Here is a 20987-nt window from a genome sequence, read left to right on the forward strand (position 1 = left end):
ATGGCTCAGATCCAAAATATATTTGGGTCTAGTCTAGATCCAATTCGGATTGGAATTGGAGCTCCATCCGGGTCTGATTATATCTATTTTGGGTTTGGGCGGGTATTCATACTAAGACCAAAAGAGGTGGTAGGGCTCAACCAAATGGACTAAAATACTAAACAAGTTCCACCCAATATGGAATCGGTGGTTCATGGCCCGAAACCAACAGATTTTGGGTCGAATTCGGGACCATAACACATGGAATCAGGGTTTGAGCCTAAGAACCGGCCTAGAACCCAGTTCTGAGGTCAAACCGGTTCCCCCAAAGGGGACGTCAGCTGGGACTCTACTCGATCTGAGAAACCCTGGATGGAGTTTCCCACCCGCCTGGGAAGGGGATAGAGCCCCTCCCATCGACGATGGGAAGGAACCCCGTTGGCCCACGCCGCCCGATGGTGAGGGTGGCGGGCCACCCATCTCACACCCAATAGGGCTGAAAAGCGCTTGCCCACCCCTCACTGCCAGTGGTCAGGGCATCCCTCGCCAGCAGTGGCAAGGGCAGTACCGCCGATGGGAAGGGACCCTATCGACTCCCATGGCCCTCTCTTGGTTGTGGTGGGTTGAAGAAGACCCCCTCCCCCCGTATTGCCCTGTTGAAAGAAGGATAGAAGGGTAGGGACCCGATGATTTTTGAGTGGCAGAGAGGCTCCTACTAGCCTCCTCCCATCACCTGGAATTGTTGGGCGTGCGGGCTCATCGATGATGATGGTGGTTGTGTGCAAACCTAATCCAAGATTATCGACCCACCCTCGTTGATGTGGCTTTCTTTTTTAATCTCTCTTATGCTATCATTATCATTTCTCCCTTTGTTTGGGTGTTGTATAAATGCTTCAAACATCTTTTTCAATGGATCGAATCGTTGATCAATCTTGCAACCGTCACAGTCATTCTCAGGCTTTGCAGGTCAACCTTCACATTAGTCAACTCTGTGGAAAGATCCATCATTGAATCATTCACTTCAACCACGATTTATGTCACATTCTCCTCCTGAATGCTATGTCTTGCTTTAATACCAATTGATGTAAATTGAGATGGCCTCAATTTATGAGAAAACTATGTTAGCCTACTCCTATGCACAAAAACCAAAAAAAATAAAAAATACTGAAAAAAATGCATAAAGTCAATGAAAATAAGAATTTCATTCATCAAGTCTCTTCCCTAATCCCTCTCCACGTAACAAGTATTTATAGAAAATAAAACCAACCCTACGACAAATCTTGGATAAGATTCAAATACGAAAGCAAACCCAAAACAGAAATCCAAATCCTAAATACTATGAATTTAATTGGATCCTAGATCGCTTATGAACCCAGCTTGCACGCATCTGGTTTTGTATTTTAGGCCCACAACTCACAAAGTGGAACGAGATTAAAAAATACGCAAGTGAGATCCAGACTTGGGCAAGTCTTCTCCAACCCGAGGAGAATGATGCAGGAGTGAAGTTGCATGAAAGCTGGGTTCATAAGCGATCCAAAATCCAAGTAGATTTGTAGTTAGTATTTAAGATTTAAATTTTTGTTTTATGTTTGCTTTCGGATTCGAATCTTATCCAAGATCCATCGTAAGGTTAAGGTTTTATTTTCAATAAATACTTGTTATGTGAGGCGGATTAAGGAAGGGTTAGGGTTTTGTTTTCTATAAGTACTTGTTACGTAGGAGGGATTAGGGAAGAGAGTTGATGAATGAAAATTATTGTTTTTCTTGATCAGTTCGTACAATTTCAAGTTTTTTCCTTGTTTATATAAATTTTCGTACATAAAAGAAGCATAACATAGTTTTCTCGTAAATCAAGCCCTCTTGATTTACATCACTTGGTCTCACAAGAGACTGAAGATCTGGACAAAATAATGGCTATATATTTTAAAACATTGTCATCCATGTCATGGCAGTCTCAATTTTAACTTGCTAGTGGCTAAGGCCTCGTATTGAGCATCCTTCCTACAACTGATGCGGTGTTTAATAACGATCGGTTCAGTCCCACCCTCCTTTTTTTCCCTTCACTAGGCTGACCATGTATAGTTTTTTTTTTTGTTTGAGTAGTTTACATTATTATGTTCAACCGCGCACTTTGTCGGAATGCATTTCATTTAACCACTAAAGGTACAAAAGACATTTTTTTTCTCCATAAACTTTTCTTGGGTCATATTGTAGTTATTCATTAAACATGTCAGGACAGTTTGTTTGGCTAAACATTGGTAACTTATTGATTTTAGGACCAAGCGTGTCTTTGAAATATATGTTATAAAAGCAGGTAGCTAAATGAAATACACAAAAATGTGAGACACTTTTTTGTCAATTACTCTCCTTTTTCACAAGCAGGAAAGAAGTATTTGGTTCTTGCTTAGGCACAGGACCCTAAAATTGCAAAGTCCCCCCCCCCCAAACAGGGCAGTTAGCTACATCTCATGTTCGGGGGTCCCAAAGAGCACCACGTATGTAAGCATGTGTCTCGTATCCCCATGTTTGTCAGCATTAATTAGCGTTGGAATTTGATGCGATTGCAAAGACTTAAGTACCCTCTCCTCCATTGGTGCCAAAAAAATGACGATTCTTGAAAAGGAGTGGTTGTAAAGACTTAAGTGCCCCGAAGATGATTATTTAAGACCCAGTCTCTGCACTGCAGGATTATCTGAGAAAGAAATCTCCCCTGGAAGAGGCCATGAACATCAACCCTCTCACTCTCTCTCTCCCTTCTCTTTCTGATTCTGTGCACATCCAGCAGAAGATCCTACATTGCTCCATCAAGCACCGACTGACCTGCACATTGACTGTTGTGGAGCCTGATTCAGAGTTTTACCCTTACAGGAGGAGGGTTTGGGGGCTTCTCCCAGCGTGGGTAGCATCATTCAACTAAATGAGTTGTAGATCCTGATTCAGAGTTTTTACACTTATAGGAGAGGCGTCTGGGGGCTCCTCCCAACGTGGGTAGCATCATTCAGCTTGAAGAGTTGTGGAGTCTGATTCAAAGTTTTTACCCTTACAGAAAAGGGGGGTCTGAGGGCTCCTCCTAGCGTGGGTAGCATCATTCAACTTGAAGAGTTGTGGAGTCTGATTCAGAGTTTTTACCCTTACAGAAGGGGGGTCTGAGGGCTCCTCTTAGCGTGGGTAGCATCATTCAACTTGATGAGTTGTGGAGTCTGATTCACAGTTTTTACCCTTATAGGAGGAGGGTTTGAGGGCTCCTCCCAATGTGGATGGCATCGTTCAACTTGATTTGTTGTGGACCCTGATTCAAAGTTTTTGCCCTTACAGGAGAAGGGTTTGGGGGCTCCTCCCGATGGTCATCCGACGAAACAAACCTGAGCCATCAAAAATGTATGTTTGAACTTTTCATCGTCATCTTCTTCTTCTTCCTTCTCCGTAAAACACTGTAAAACCCTCTCTCTCTCTCTCTAGAGAAGAAATCAAGGGAGGCAAAGAGTTCCCCCTGAAGAAGGCCATGAACATCAACCATCTCACTCTCTCTCCTTTCTCTCTCTACTTCTGTGCACATCCAACAAACGATCCTACATTTCTCCATCAAACACTGACTGACCTGCACACGGACTGTAGCATCGTTCAACTTGATGAGTTGTGGAGCCTGATTTAGAGTTTTTGCCCTTACAAGAGGGGGGTTTGGGGGCTCCTCCCAGCGTGGGTAGCATCATTCAACTTGAAGAGTTGTAGAGTCTGATTCAAAGTTTTTACCCATTCATGTTTTAAGGCATTAGATCTCATGTTTGAACATTCATGCATGTGCAGTTTGCTTTCATCATGTTCAGTTGCTTTCTAGATTATACTTTGAATTCTTGTGCATTTTAGATCTATCGATTTGTATGTAACCAGAGCTCATTTGAATCTCGATTTTTTACTGCAACTTCATGCATATGTCTTCATGTTCTCCACCAAAAATCAGATCATTCTGAGTTTGTTTGACCCACTTTAAAAATCGAGATTCAGAACCTGTTATTTTGCACCGTCAAGATTTTAGCAGAATCAGGACCAACTTGCAGGAGTGATTTCTCCCTAACCAGAGATGATCTTTCCGATCCGTAAAAAGGGTTGTTTTTTAAATTGAATCTAGTTTGTTCATACAAAATTTTAGCGATTTCTATGGTGTTTTCATACCAGTTTTGAGTCAAAACCATAACCCTGTCACCCTGTGTCATTTTAACGGCTCAGATTTTGATCCATTTTCTTTGAATTTTATTTCCCTAATGGGAGATCATTTTTCAATTCTGTAAAACGGGTTCTCTTTGTTTATGTGTTTAGTTCATTCCTGTAAATTTTCAGAATTTTTCATAATCAATTACTATTTTATTTTGATTAAATACCAAAACCTTGTATCCAGATTTTATAAATGTTCTGATTTTGGCCCCCATATCATGACTGTTGTAGCACTTCTTCAACAAATCGCTATTTGATTGGCAATATTCTTCAGCAAATCGTTGTTATGATTTTTTTGGGTCTCTAATGAGTCTCTATTATGATTTGTAGTATTTTTTGGTCTCCAACGAGCCTCACAATGATTTATAGTGTTGTCTGGTCTTTTAACTATGATTTATAGTGTTTTGGGGTCTCCAACGAGCCCCACAGTGATTTGTAGTGTTTTTCGGTCTTTTAACTATGATTTATAGTGTTTTCGGGTCTCTAACGAGACCCACAGCGATTTATAGTATTGCTGGACCTCGCTATAGCGATTTGTAGTGTTTCTCGCTAAACACTACAGCGATTTGTGATACAAATCGCTATCCGAATCAGGACCAACTTGACAAGGCCATATCTCCCTAACCAGAGATCGGATTTCAAATCCGTAAAAAGTAGTGTCTTCGTAACGAAGACACCACTTTTTACGGATTTGAAATCCGATCTCTAGTTAGGGAGATATGGCCCTGACAAGTTGGTCTTGATTCGGATAGCGATTTGTATCACAAATCGCTGTAGTGTTTAGCGAGAAACACTACAAATCGCTATAGCGAGGTCCAGCAACACTATAAATCGTTGTGGGTCTCGTTAGAGACCCAAAAACACTATAAATCATAGTTAAAAGACCAAAAAACACTACAAATTGTTGTTGGGCTCGTTGGAGACCCCAAAGCACTATAAATCATAGTTAAAAGACCGGACAATACTATAAATCATTGTGGGGCTCGTTGGAGACCCAAAAATACTACAAATCATAGTAGGGACTCATTAGAGACCCAAAAAAATCATAACAACGATTTGCTGAAGAATATTGTCAATTAAATAGCGATTTGTTGAAGTGCTACAACAGTCATGATATGGGGGTCAAAATCAGAATATTTATAAAATCTGGATACAAGGTTCTGGTATTTAATCAAAATAAAATAATAATTGACCATAAAAAAATCTGAAAAATTACAGGGATGAACTAGACACATAAACGAAGAGAACCCGTTTTACAGAATTGAAAAATGATCTCCCATTAGAGAAATAAAATTCAAACAAAATGGATCAAAATCTGAGCCGTTAAAATGACACAGGGTGACAGGGTTATGGTTTTCGACCCAAAATTGGTATGCAAACACCATATAAATCGCTTAAATTTTGTATGAACAAACTAGATTCAATTTAGAAAACAACCCTTTTTACGGATCGGAAAGATCATCTCTGGTTAGGGAGAAATCACTCCCGCAAGTTGGTCATGATTCTGCTAAAATCCTGACGGTGCAAAATAACAGGTTTTGAATCTCAATTTTTAAAGTGGGTCAAACAAACTCAGAATGATCTGATTTTTGGTGGACAGCGTGAAGACATATGCATGAAATTGCAGTAAAAAATTCAGATTAAAATGCGCTCTGGTTACATACAAATTGATAGATCTAAAATGCACCAGAATTCAAAGTATAATCTAGAAAGCAACTGAACATGATGAAAGCAAACTGCACATGCGTGGATGTTCAAACATGAGATCTAATGCCTTAAAATATAAATGGGTAAAAACTTTGAATCAAACTCCACAACTCTTTAAGTTGAATGATGCTACCCACGCTGGGAGGAGCCCCCAAACCCCCCTCCTGTAAGGGCAAAAACTCTAAATCAGGCTCCACAACTCATCAAGTTGAACGATACTACAGTCAGTGTGCAGGTCAGTCGGTGTTTGATGGATGTGCACAAAAGTAGAGAGAAGGGAGAGAGAGTGAGATGAGGTTTTACCCCTCTCCTGTAAGGGTAAAAACTCTGAATCAGGATTTACAACTCATTTAGTTGAATGATGCTACCTACGCTGGAAGAAGCCCCCAAACCCTCCTCCTGTAAGGGTAAAACTCTGAATCAGGCTCCACAACAGTCAATGTGCAGGTCAGTCGGTGCTTGATGGAGCAATGTAGGATCTTCTGCTGGATGTGCACAGAATCAGAAAGAGAAGGGAGAGAGAGTGAGAGGGTTGATGTTCATGGCCTCCTCCAGGGGAGATTTCTTTCTCGGATAATCCTGCAGTGCAAAGACTGGGTCTTAAATAATCATCTTTGGGGCACTTAAGTCTTTTCAAGAATCCTCCCTTGATTTCTTCTCTAGAGAGAGAGAGGGTTTTACAGTGTTTTACGGAGAAAGAAGAAGAAGACTTTGAAGAGTCAACATCATCCTCGACTTTCTTGATGGAGGACATGTTTGTCCTTTTTTTGAACTGTTTGTTTTTTCTTTTTTGAATGAAGGGCATTTTTGTCATTTTCTCAAACCATCACTTTATGAGAAGAATAGCAAGAAAGGGTACTTAAGTCTTTGCAACAACACCAGAGTCCGATGCAAAGTTATGTCAACATACACAGGAATACGAGCCCCATGTGCTTGTATACGTGGTGCTCATTCAAAGCCCCGAACACAGATGTGGGATTCAGTGAATCATCGGGGGGGGGGGAACATACACCACCCTCTCCTAAAATTGCTATGTTATTCTATCTTACCGTATCACCAATCTTTTCTAGGGGTGGCAATCGGGTCCGGTTGGCGGGTTGGCGGGTCAGCATACCTCAACCCAAATCTGACCCGTTTATTAAACGGGTAACCCGACACGACCCGCCAACCCGCTTAATAAACTGGTTGGGTCGGGTAAACGGGTTGGCAGGTTAGCGGGTCAGGTTGGCAGGTCAACGGGTTGGCGGGTTGACCCGCCCACGTAACCGGTTTATTAAACGGGTCAGTCGGGTTGGCGGGTTGGCATACCCCTAACACGAACCCCCTTTTAATAAACGGGTTAGGCGGGTCGACCCGTTTATTAAACGGGTTCGTTTTTGCCCCAATCCGAACCCGCCTAAGAGGCGGGTTGGCGGGATGGGTTGGCGGGTCGTGTCAGGTTTTGCCACCCCTACATGTAGGTGAATGTATTGTATTGTGGCGACGACTCTGCATTAACTTACTGAACTCACACCTGAAAAAAGAAGGCTTACAGTCTTTTGACTGATATATGTCACAATGCAAACAAAAGCAAGTTGTAAAATTATTGCAGCTTTACCATAATGGACTCAATGAATGCAGAGGAAATGATTTGTAAATTTAAGAAAAAATTGAAGAATAAAAACGAGTCCAAGTAATTTTTGGGAACTAGGGATTTTGTTCGAGGAACTTGGTAGACAAGAAAAGATAGGCAAGGAATCCACCCCACCAACGCCTTCTCATGGAGAAGATGCTGGCTAATTTCTTGTCTGCTGAAAGCTTCCATCTCTATTGAAGATTTCCCCTAGTTTAGAAATCTTTCTTACCGATTTTCTAGACGATCTGTACTTATTCTAACTGCATTGAATCCATCACAATTTGGCAAGTTGATCTGAATTAAGTGATTGTTCTCCATTATTAGACTTTGTTTAGAGCTGAATTTCTTGATGACACTGCTTAGTTCTCTCAAACCATGATAAGCTGCAATTCTGCCACCTACTGCATCGACACTGTGAACACACTAGAAACTAGTCGGGGATTCAATGGTTCGAGCTTTTCAAGATGAGCGAATGGATGACTGATCAAGTTGAGGTTGATCCAGTAATTTTCCATTAGAACATTACTTAAAACCAGATAAAAAACCAAACAATCTTGAGGGTTGATCATCTCTAAGGTGTTGGATCCTGGTATAGCCATAGAGTCTCACAATAGAAACCCCAAGAACCACTGAAATGCTGAGCCCAATAAGTGAAATTTATCTAGACTATAGAGGTTACACCTTTCATATTGATATTATATTAATGTTCTTTAGTAGATGCATGTATAGTTTCTACTGGCTATGGAAAGGATTATTGAAATTAATGGGGGCATTATGTTAATAGTAGGGTTAATTCCAATTCTACATGGTTTCCTCTATAATAAGACTAGCCATGGCAAGTGAGACAGAACAAGAAAGAAATCTAAAAGAGGATTGTGAAAATCTCATTCTTGAAAAAAAGGCTAGAATAACTCAATTGGTAGAGCATGTGTCTTCGCAAGGTTGCAGATTCAATCCCTCCTAGAGCAAATGTCCCTTTGATTTGATGACCACAACCAAACCGAGTTCAAGAATCCATTGGTTCCAACACAAGGCAGAAATTTCAACTACATCTAATTTATGTATTTTTCAAATAATAAAAATAATAACAATTGACAAAACATGATTCTTGCTTACAAGGGAGGGGTCATTTTCAAATAGATTCTTCTATTTCTTTTTTTCTTTGTTTCTATTGCCCATATTAAAGTCCTTCATCATTATTGGGCATATACTTTTTTTTCTTGGAAAAGGTGATAATGTTTTGTACTCGAAACATAAACCACTGGACTAGCTTCCGGATTGGGAAGGTCATGTATATTGTTTATTTATTAAATTAATGGAAGGGTCTTGAACCCCAGCATTACTAAAAAGAAAAAGGAAATCGCCTGAAGGGTAGAGTCACAATTTGGTCCGGGTATGGTGCACTGAGGCTGCCACCAAGCTGAATCAGGTGCACCTAGTCTCCATTCCACATACACACAACACAAAGACGAGCCAACTTGAGGGTGGGTAACCTCAAAGTTTACAGGGAATCTTCATGTTCCCATATAATTTTCCAAACAAGTAGGTTAGGAACTATCGGTTTGGTATAGATCTTCCAGGGTGGTCCAACATCCTAGATCCAGTACCAATCCAATCACCCACAGAAACGATTATGGATCTATGCATCCACTTAGACTTGATCTATATCAACATACTGAGGTCCCACAACCTGTCACAAAGACGTGGATACGAGGACACGTGATGCAAGTTTGACTTGCTAAGTACAAAAATTTTTGGAATAAAACATGAGGTCACACAATGTTTTAATTTTTTAATCAATAAAAAAACTATTTTTTTTTTAATTTTAATGTTAAAAATAATTTATTAAAATTTTAAAACATTAAAAATAATACAATAATATTAAAATATTCTCGTACATGCTAGTGTCCATGATGTCCGCTTGTGTCACCAAGGGGCATGTCCCATGGACATAGCCCATAACCTAAAATTCCAAAACTACCCTAGACTATACTTAGGCCTATTAATCGACCAAACTATATTACAACTTGGATCCCTTAATCAGTTCTAAAGTCCAAAATTTCAAAATGCCTTCTAAGCTTCGTATCAAGAACACTTGTAATGCTCTAAATATTCTTAACCCGAAAACTTTAGTAATTTATTTTAAAGTAATTAATGTGAGGTTTTATCTATGACATTGTTTTAACCGGACTAAGTTCTAGGGAATCAACTTATGTGCAAGCGCTAGCATTTAATAGTCTCTTAAAACTAAATTCAAGAAAGAGACATCCAAGGACAAGAACACTATCTATAGCCTTGCTCTAACCAGACTAGCTCTAAAGGCTCAGCTTGTGCGCAAACGCTAGCGTTTAATAACCCAATAGAACCAAATTCGAGAAAAAGACAACCAAAGTCAAAAACCATATCTATAGCATTACTTTAATCAGGATCTGCTTGTGCCTAATTAATAGCCCAATAAAACAAAGTTCGAGGAAGAGGCAATCAAAAATAACTTTTTCATCAAAGAAATCAGAATACAACAAAAACATTTATATTTTTTTTTTGTTAGAAATCTTGAGCGGGTTATAGGTATTTGAACATAGCATTGGACTAGATCCAAATTCTGTTCTGAATTTAGGTTCATGTCTACTCGTAATTCAGTTTCAACTAAAGAATCTGAATCCAAAATGTACAAGACATCATACGGTCCATAAACCATATTTCAAATCATTCACTAAGCAAACATGACTATCTAATTCCAAATTAAATTTAAGAGTATTAATACATCAAAATAAAATTGATAGTCTTAAAATCATAATTAGTTTTTAATCAAGCCCCAGAATCTTAAAAAAGTTTGGTTGGCACTGCCTGTCGCATCCCGTCATCACTCCATAAACTACTCATTAACTGATTGAATAAAAATATGGGGTTAGGCTCATCGAGTCTCAATAAAAACATACTAACTTTGCATGCTTGTACAAAACTATGAGTACACAAATTCTACCTTCATTCATGACATATGCATTTTAATCATAATAATTATAATGCATCAGTTAAGCATTTATAACAATTACTCATGCATCAAATTGCAAAACTAAATACATAACCATAATCAAAATCATTAGTTGCATGCTCATATTCAAAATTGATGCATGCTATAACAGTTTTAACCAAAGACAATTCATAATCTCACATATGGCTTTCTCAATAATTTCATATTCATGACATATGCATTTTAATCATAATAATTATAATGCATGAGTTAAGCATTTATAATAATTACTCATGCATCAAATTGCAAAATTAAATACATAACCATAATCAAAATCATTAGTTGCATGCTCATATTCAAAATTGATGCATGCTATAGCAGTTTTAACCAAAGCCAATTCATAATCTCACATATGGCTTTCTCAATAATTTCATATTCATGACATATGCATTTTAATCATAATAATTATAATGCATCAGTTAAGCATTTATAACAATTACTCATGCATCAAATTGCAAAATTAAATACATAACCATAATCAAAATCATTAGTTGCATGTTCGTATTCAAAATTGATGCATGCTATAACAGTTTTAACCAAAACCAATTCATAATCTCACATATGGCTTTCTCAATAATTTCATATTCACATCTAATGTCATGCAACATGTAAATATCCATAATTGATTGTTTGCATTTATTAGAGCATATTTTTGCTATATGTCTAACATAAACCAAAAGTGATCAAATATAAGGTCTTTGTTTATCTTGATTATCACTCCTATCAGGTATGCATGAAAAAACCATCGAGACAGAGGAGGCCACAAGAAATGTTTGTTATACTACGTATTTTTAATTTTCTATGTGACTTACTGAATCAGAACTCTAAGCAGGCGAAGCTTATCCAAGAGAGGACCCCCCAAAGGCATCATAAACTAGGATGCATCCTATACCACTCGAGCATCATGGGACCTACCACCTAAGACATATTGGCAATTCAAGTCTCCTACAAACCGAGGACTGGAGACCAAGTGAGACGTTTCGCTCTCACAAAAATTATCTTTTGTGGTCACTCAAGGGTTGTACCACCTAACCTCTATTATGGTAGACCAGGGATCACTAGTAACATATACCCTCCAAGTGTACCCAGGTCCCAAGATATCTAGTAACATACACCCTACAAGTGTACCTAGAATTCGTGGATTATCCAGTAACATACACCTTTCAAGTGTACCCAGAATCCAAAAAATAGGATTATATTTATCAAGGGTAAGCAGTCAAGGTATATATATATTCATGTAACATTTAGAATTTGGCCAACCATAGCCGATTGCCCCCACATCCAATCTAAGATAGTTTTCAAACATGGTCAAGCATCCTGCATTCTGCATCCTCTCTGAGGTAACTTGCTAAAATTGTCTTTCTGGCAAGAGCATTCTACCCCCGCATACCTCTCTGAGGTAGTTACATAGTTTTACATGCTCATTGTGCATCATACCCTCGCATGCAACTTTGAGGTAGTTACACAGTTTTATATGATCATTTATATGCATCTTACCCCCGCATACTGCTATGAGGTAGTTACATAATTTTTAGTATACCCTTATTTATCGCTCCAGAGTATTTGCCTTTCATGGCATGAGAATCCTACCTCTGCATACTGCTATGAGATAGTTTTTACTATATGGGTATCTTTATGTTATGTGTGTATGTATATTAGTTTTACAACTTGATGTACTTTTAGCACCCAATGGGTTCTTTCAACCCCTTGCTCATTCATGGGTAATCTCATGTGCATGTGTGTTTTCCATGCATTATAATACATCAACATATCATATTCATACACTTATGACACCACATTGGTTCTATGAACCACAAGATCGTTCATGAGCATCAACAAGTGCATCTATGCATTTTATGTCTTATAGCATTACATAACAACATACAACATCATGTTGCATATCAATATATCATGTTGTATATCAATACGATAACGTGTTAACATCATGATAGCAAACTAACAACATGCTTAACATCATGTCATCAATTAAATATCATGATAGCATATTAACATCGTGTTTAATATCATAACAATATTTTAATATCATGACAACATATTAATATCATGACAGTATATTAACATTATGTCAGTTTCATCCTTAACATCATAACAACAAATCAACATTGTGTTTAACATCATGTTAGCATATTAACACCATGCTTAACATCATGATAGCATATTAACATCATGCTTAACATTATGACAACATATTAATTTCATGACAGCATATAACATCATGAAAGCATATTAACATAATGTGTAACATTATGACAACATATTAATTTCATGACAGCATATTAACATACTTAACATCATGACAACATATTAATATCATGTTTAACATCATGACAACATATCAATTTCATTATTAACATCATGACAACATTTTAACATCATGTTTAACATCGTGATAATATATTAATATCATGTTTATATTAATTCATCATATGCATGATATTTAAAATGGATTTTCTATGCATATAACTTCAGCACAATCATGAACAATCATGATATTTAAAACTGATTTTTTGTACTCATAATTCATGCACATAAAATGTAACATCTTGCAAACTATCATACGTAAAATTTTATAGAAAAGCATGCATGTGAACTATCATACATATCATTTTATAAAAAAGTGTGAATGTAAACTATTATACATAAAATTTTATGAAAAGCATGCATGTAAACTATCACGCGTAAAATTTTATGAAAAAATGTGCATATGAGCTATCATACGCAAAATTTTATAGAAAAACATGCATGCAAACTTTCATACGTAAAATATCATTGATAGATATGCATGCAAGCTATATTTCATGTACTTTCATATATACATATTTTTAACATGGTTAATACACACGAATAAGCATATACATATTTTTAACATGATAAATACATAAATGTTTTAATATTAAAATTTCTATGTAAAGAGGTATAGAAATCTCTACCTCGTAATTTGTGCAAATGAGAAGCAAAAAATTCTTAAAATAACATTAGGGATTTTCTTTCAAAAGTGAAGCGACACTAATGATAATTATGCTCACAAGAAAAAGTTTGAACACGGCAATGGTGATTTGTGCCTTGAACCTCGTGCCACGTGTATGGATGATAATGGGCTCGATCGATCATGGCAATTGTATTTGTGTGATACGAGGTTCCAATGGTGGAGGCGGCAATGACCACGAAACTCCAGGGAGAATGACGAAGAAGTTAATCACAGGCGGCTCCTCTAGCGCTCGGTAGGACCGAGTGAGGCTCAGCTTTTCCAAGCTCAGTTTGGGCAACCGAGAAGAAGAAGACTGTGATGGCTGAGTTAGTCAAGAGCAAAGGACAACAGAGGCCTTCTTTTGTCGTTTGGTAGAATGCTAGAGGAAGAAGGTGGTGTGTAACGTCTTGCTAAATGGGCTGGTGCTCAACGAAAAATGGCAAAAGACGAGGAAGAAGGCCAACAAGTGGTCCTTCCGACTAGGTTGCTACTTGTCGTGGGTTCACCAAAAAAAGGAGAGGCGACAATGGTTGCCTCCCGTCCGGCCAACACAATAGGAGAAGAAGAGGAAGGAGGTGCGGGGCCTAGGGGGGTAACGCCCCAAAATTTTAACCCTTGAAAATTAATTTTTTTTATATATTTAAACATGACATCGAAAACATTTCAAAATAGGGTTTAAAACTTTGGACAGGTTACATTATACTCAACAAGATTATATTGAATTAAGAATGTGGATAACATGACACATATAAAGTATTTTAATTTCAAAGAATAGAGTACTACAAAACCAACAATAATATCATGTATTCAAATTCAATCTTCAAGAAGGAAAAATGATTGGCTCATCTACAGCACCGCAGCCTCCCATATCCGCTTTGCGTCGTATTCTTTACCTTGAAATCATCTACTCATAAAAAGTGTCAAGACTTGTGAAAGTCTAGTAGGGATCCATATAATGTCCCAATAAAAGCATAATATTTAACATTTACAACACGGTGTTCACGAATGAAGAAATCACAAAGAATTTCAATTATACACAACAGATATGTAGGGATCAACTGAACGAAACATGATTTCAGAACATTGATACACTAAACAATAAAGATAATTCAAATGATATGCATAGATTAATCATAAGAAGGAACATGCCTTAAGTTCAGTGAGCAAGAAGATTTTATGTTTTAATATTTAACCCACAGTGGGTACTCACAGGGGTAACTTCAAGATTTAGCTGAAACTGTATGAGTGTTTATTATGCTATGCATTTTAATACCATGCACGAATAATTAACTATGTAACTTCATAAAAGGTGGTCCAATGACCGGGAGAGAAATTCACCCTATGCCAAAAAATAAGGATGAACCCTAACCATCTGCAGAAGTGTGAAAACTATCAGCCTAGGATATATTTGCGGTAGATCATGTCCCCTACCTCTGATGACCAGGACGGCAGATCATGTCCCTTGCCTCTGATGACTAGAGACGTCGATTTATTACCACTTAAGAAACATATTTCATTAACAACAATATCAATCAAAGTTGTACCATCTACCCTCTCCAAGGTAGGAATAAACTTGGATAGGCGACATAAAGTTTTTCTTTCTTAACAAGTGTTTTATTATTACATGTGCCTCTTGTGGGCATTTCAAGGCATCGAGTGCTTTACATATACACGTATACATATGACTAACAGGGTTTTGTGAACCCTAGCTTAATGGTTTGAACTAATCATTTATGCGAGCATAGAATAATACATGAGAAACCTGTAAATGATTGCATGCAAGCACAAAATATTATATGAAAATTGATGATTTTATATAAGTTATTGTATTTATACATGAAGTAAGACATGAGTCATTATGCATGATTCTTAGGAAAAGAACATGTTGCATTAATATTTTCATTCACATGAAATGTCTAGAAATGGAGTCAAATAGGTATAGGTTGACTCTTACCAAATGTGAGTTGATCCCTACCAAACAAAGTCACTTGCCAAAGTTAGGAGATGACCCTTGCGATGCAGGAGTCGACCTTGAGGTCTCAGGAGTCGACCCTAGCATGGCCTGAGTCTAATCCATCATAAACCAACTTAACCACAACATGGGTCGACTCATCTAGCCAAGGGTCGACCCTTGCTATGCATTGATTTGAGCAGGGGTCGACTCATCTATGTAGGAGTTGACCCTTGCATGGGTCAGAAAAATAAGCAAGGGTCGACTTTTTTTTTTAAGGGTCGATCCTTCCCTCTGCAGGAGTCGACCCTTCAAAATGTAGGGAATACAAGGGTTGACTCTTCTAGCAAGGGTAGACCCAGCAAGCCAATACTATTGGCAGGGGTCGACTCTCTGCAGAGCATGAGTCGGCCCACCAGAACATAAAAACTGCAAGGGTAGACTCTTTGTAGAGCATGAGTCGATCCTCCAGAATGCAAGAAATAGAAGGGGTCGACTTTCTACATAGCATGAATCGACCCTCCAGCAAGTAAGAACTACAGGGGTCGACTCTCTGGAGAGCATGAGTCGACCCTGCTAGTTCATATCTGGGACAAGGCAGAGGTTGACTCATTGATACATGGGTCGACCCTTGCTGCAAACAGAAGTTTGCTCATTGCATAGCATGAGTCAGCCCTCGAGCAAGGCAAATTGTAGTTATTTTTGCAGAAATGTAAACTTAAAACACCGTTTGTGAAATAACATGTAGATTTACGAGCATTTGAACCCAAACTTTCCTAGGAAATCTAGATAACCCCTCCAAAACTCCTAATTTTATAGTATCTCAATTTTGAGATATTAATTTTCCAAACCAAATCTCAAACTCAATCCTAACTGCAAAAAATCCCTAAAAAACATATGATTTTTTCTAATTATTTCTCATAGAATATAAACCTTATGACCCTGAAATTTTAACCCAAGCTAATCCAACATGTCCAGAACTTTCTCCTAAAATTTGAAAAATCTATGGGTCACTTTTTGGGCATAGTGAATTTCTACTAAAACCTGTCACAATTGGCTTACCTTGTTAACTGATTTTGACTTTGACCTAACTGAGCCCACTTAAAGCCACTAAACCTAAACCCAAACTCAGCTTCACATCACAGTCCCTTAGCATATGCACACTTGGTGGCAACAGCCCCTTTCTTAGATGCTAAGGTGTGGTGGGCCGAAACTCTCATATGCGCTTGGATACAGGCCATTCAGAATGGAGTCATAAGCAATGTGTTATGTCCTAGTATAAGACATGAGTATGCTCAACAGGTCACTCAGAGTCTGATTGGGTCATGGAGTTGCTCTTATCCCGAGTTTGTTGCATCGCAGCAAGGTCCCAAAATCCTTCGCCTAGACCCACCTCGAATTGGGAGTAGGGTAGAGGGTATGAAACTGCAAAAGGGCAACTGCGAAATCAACGCAATCCATCAGGTTAATCAAAACCACGTATTTGATCTTAGTGAAACTCAATCGCAATTACACCATCGATAAAGTAGGCTCTCTCGTGAGAAGCTCACCTATGCAGACCACTTGTGTCAAGTAAGGCACATGAGTGACGAGTTGTGTAGTGGACAAGAAGAAAGTATGCATAGAAAGTGTACCAGCAAGTGCCAAATGGGAGTTGACCTAAGCATGCATACCCATGCACCTATTGTTGTGGTCATGTAAGCCAACTTAGGGTGGGCTGATGTGACAATATTGTTTTCTATTTTTTTTCTCTAGTTAAACTAGAGATTGGCAATCCCCAAAGAGGTAGAAACTTGTTTTGTTTTGTTTTATATAACTCGATTCAAGTCACACCATGGTGAGCCTTCAACCGTTGTGGATGCACACCATGAGGAGTTTCGTGATCCCCAGCATGTCATCATCCTAGAAAATCACAAGGTTGCGGCAATATAAATGGATAATGCAGAAGCTTCTAGTAAGAGAGACGGCAACAGTAAAGAGTTCGTCAATGTGAGAACAAAAACTTGGCCAAAAAAGGAGGTTCCCAGACTTAACACCTTGGGGGCAAGGTGAAATGGAATGTGATAGATCTATTATGGCCTAAAAATCCAAAGAAAATATTCAATACATTGCTCCAAAATACAATTGTCGCATCATCCAATCAAGGGAGTTTCTCATGTCAAAGTGGGGCCCAAGAAGGTGGCTTGGTTATTGATGGCTCTACTTAGAAGAAAATTTAATGGACCCATGTCCAAACCATAGTTAAGGAGGAGGCAAGTGGAGCCCATAGAGGATCAACTTGAAAAGAAGAAAAATAAAGCATATGGGGTTGATAGGGGACCAACTTGGAATGCGAAAAAAGTCAAGCATGTGGGACCCATTAGGAGCGCCAACTTGGGAAGAAGAAACAAGGAAAGGAAAATGGGGGCAACCCTACTTTCCAAAAACAAGGGGGACGTCTCCCCCCTCTTTCCCTAGCTTAGGTAGGATATACTATTTTTAAATTATACTTTTGGTAAGTTTTAGATCTAGTTAAAATCTTGTTAGAGAGAGACTCCAATCAGTCCAACTGACAACCTTCATCCTTTCTAGTATAGTTTTGACTATCAGTTAGGACTTATTTTGGCAGTGAGAGGGTGTATGGGTTTTATGGTTTGGATATTACTTTTTATATTGGAGTTGAACCCATAATCAGGTCATATATTGTAAACACATGCCTGAGTCCCCCTTATTTTGGTTGTATGAGATAATGAATATGCAACTTATAAGTTGAGTTTTCTCCTCTCTTTCTAGACATCTCTCTTCCTCTCTCATGTTTTCCACCTGACGTCTTCTCTTTTTCTCTTTCTCCTAGGCTTCGCCCTAGGCCAGGCCTGGGAGCCAGCCTAAGTTGGTTCAAGTCATCCCTCATTTAAGCTTGCCCAGGTGCTACCCTAGTGTCGCCTAGTTCTCTATAGACATCCACTGTGGTGTCGATCCACAATCATGGTTCTGATGGCCCAATCCTTCCTGGTACTTCTACAAGACCTCCAAGAAACTCTAACTCTGATCCTAGCCCTAGACCAGCCTTTTCCAATTGTCCAGAACTTGAAACTGCATCTTACCGAGAGAACGTGCCCTACCTTATTGGACTGAAATAACATCTCCAGACTGTTCACAGCTTTTCCTATAGACAAGTCATTATCTAGACATTCACTCACCTCCTAGACATTGTCACCTAACCCTAGGAAGTTTTGGTGAACCCTGATAATAACCCTTAAAACCAATTTGTCAAAAATGTCCTTATTGATTAAGCAACCCCGTGTTGTTTTGACCGTCTGATTTCACCCTCTTTAAAGCCAAACTTGGTATCTCAAACCTGTAGAATGTGTACCAAATTCCTGCATGCATCCCAAGTCAAACCTAGACCTCCTAGATCAATCCCTCTACCCATTCTGAGCCTAAACTCCTACCTGAATCACTCACTAAGCTCAATCTGACCTTAGCTGGCAAACTAATTTGTCCAAAACCTACAAGTACATCTTCAACCATAACCCTGAGAATCTCTCAACTTCCTACCCACCATACCTGCAAGGGTGCAGAACTTAAGGCACATAACCCAAAAGCCCACGATCAGCTTGAGTTTGCAAAACTCCATTTGAAGAACCTATTTGTTATATGAATCTACCAACCGGGCCTGATCTGAACTTAAATTTTTTTGGAGGGTGCACACCCTTCGATAGTGCAAACAAGTGATAAGTTAACCTTCTTAACATAGTAGGGAGTAATAGGTTGTACTGGATCCAAGCAAAAAAACATATATAGGAAAAGTGGTAGGTGCTTAATCATATCCATGCTTAATGAAATGCACGAGCGCTAAATGTCATGGACAGTCATAATTTTCAACTTTATGTTCTTTTTTTGAAATCCAGCCTTATAGATGTGATCTACATGGTAAGTTAAGTAGAAATAAGCTTTTGGATAATCTGATTATAATGTGAGAATGTTTTTATAAGGCTTCAAAAAATTGATGGCTCAAAATTTTTATAAATTTAAATATTCATAAAATCTTTTTTTTGCTGAAAAATTATGATCCAACTATAGATTCTTAGTAAATATAACATGTTGAATACATTTGTACCATTAGATTTGGTATTAACCAAAGCATGAAACTATTTATCTCAACCCAATCTGACAACATAAATGTGCCCAACAGAGTTGAATACAAAGTTGTCAGTTGAGAAAGCAAGAGCGGGAAGCAATTAGGAAAGTCAATGCGGAAAACAAGATACTCCTAAAATTTTAGCAAGCGAGAAGCAGAACTGACTTAAAAGCAAACCTGAAATCATGTCAAAAGAGAAAAGAAAATCAAACCTAAGAATCGAACCGGAAGCAAACAAAATTTCAAATGAAAAACGAAAAGGAAAGCTAAAGGGAAGCCAATATGCATTTATGTTTTTCCTACTTAACCAAACATACAATTTATGCTATCATTGATAAATTAAATCATCAAAAGCATTACCATTAATCTTAAAATTAAATCATACGTGCAATCACTTAACAAGATGCATCTTTTTTGCAAGCATTTGGTAAATCAATGAATAAGTAGTAACATACTCCACCGTATCATCATGATGGCCGACTTAGTTCAAATAAACAAAAATTCATATTTCATATATCTGACTGAAATTTTGGTCCCAATACTCAGTCTCAACTTTAGCATATGCTGACATGCAAATTGTTTTGTAGTTTGAATTACCAGAATACCAAGTACAAAAAAATGCACAATTTGTCTATCTTATTCTTTTTTTATCATAATTTCTAACCTTAATGTCTTAGGCTTTTCTGTTTTTTTTCTTGTTTCCATCAGCTGAGAGCAAATGAAAAATAATAGAAAAAGAAACAGAAAAATAGGGAGAAGCGAAGAACAAGAAAACAACAGAAAAAAAAAGAGGAAGAAGAAGGGAAAAAAAAGAGAAAAACAGGAAAAAAAGTACAGAAAAAGAAAGAACAGGAAAAAAAAAACAGAAAAAGAAAGAACAGAAAAAAAAGATAAAGAACTGAGAACAGAAAAAGAACTCGGAGAGACAGAGAGTACGTACCTCGTAAAAACCCCATCATCGGAGTGTTAAGGACTTGGGGGACACTGTGTGGAAGCCAAATTGTTGAAGAGTGGGGAACTCGGGACCCTTCGCTGAGAGTAGAAAAAACTAGAAACCCGCCCAAAATGCCCTCTTTGTAACTTTTTTTGTGAAAAGTACTTTTTGGTCCTTATAAAAGACCGATGTTTTTTTTTTTGTCAAAACACAAGTATGAAGGGTTAAAATGAAAAATCACAAAAAAAAAAAAAGTTTTCAAAGTGGGGAATCTCGATTCCCATAATGGAAAACGTTGTCAGTATTTTCAAGAAATGCGGTTCTCACAAAACTAAAACTGCGCTTCACAAAATCAAGAACAGTGTTCCCTGCCAAATGGCAATGAAACTTCCCATCAAATGGAAAGTGTGATTCCCAAATGAAATTTGTGCTTCCTTGGAAGCATTGCCTTT

The sequence above is a fragment of the Nuphar pumila genome, chromosome 12, assembly GCF_984573655.1.
Source record: "Nuphar pumila chromosome 12, dmNupPumi1.hap1.1, whole genome shotgun sequence".
NCBI classification, from domain to species: domain Eukaryota; kingdom Viridiplantae; phylum Streptophyta; class Magnoliopsida; order Nymphaeales; family Nymphaeaceae; genus Nuphar; species Nuphar pumila.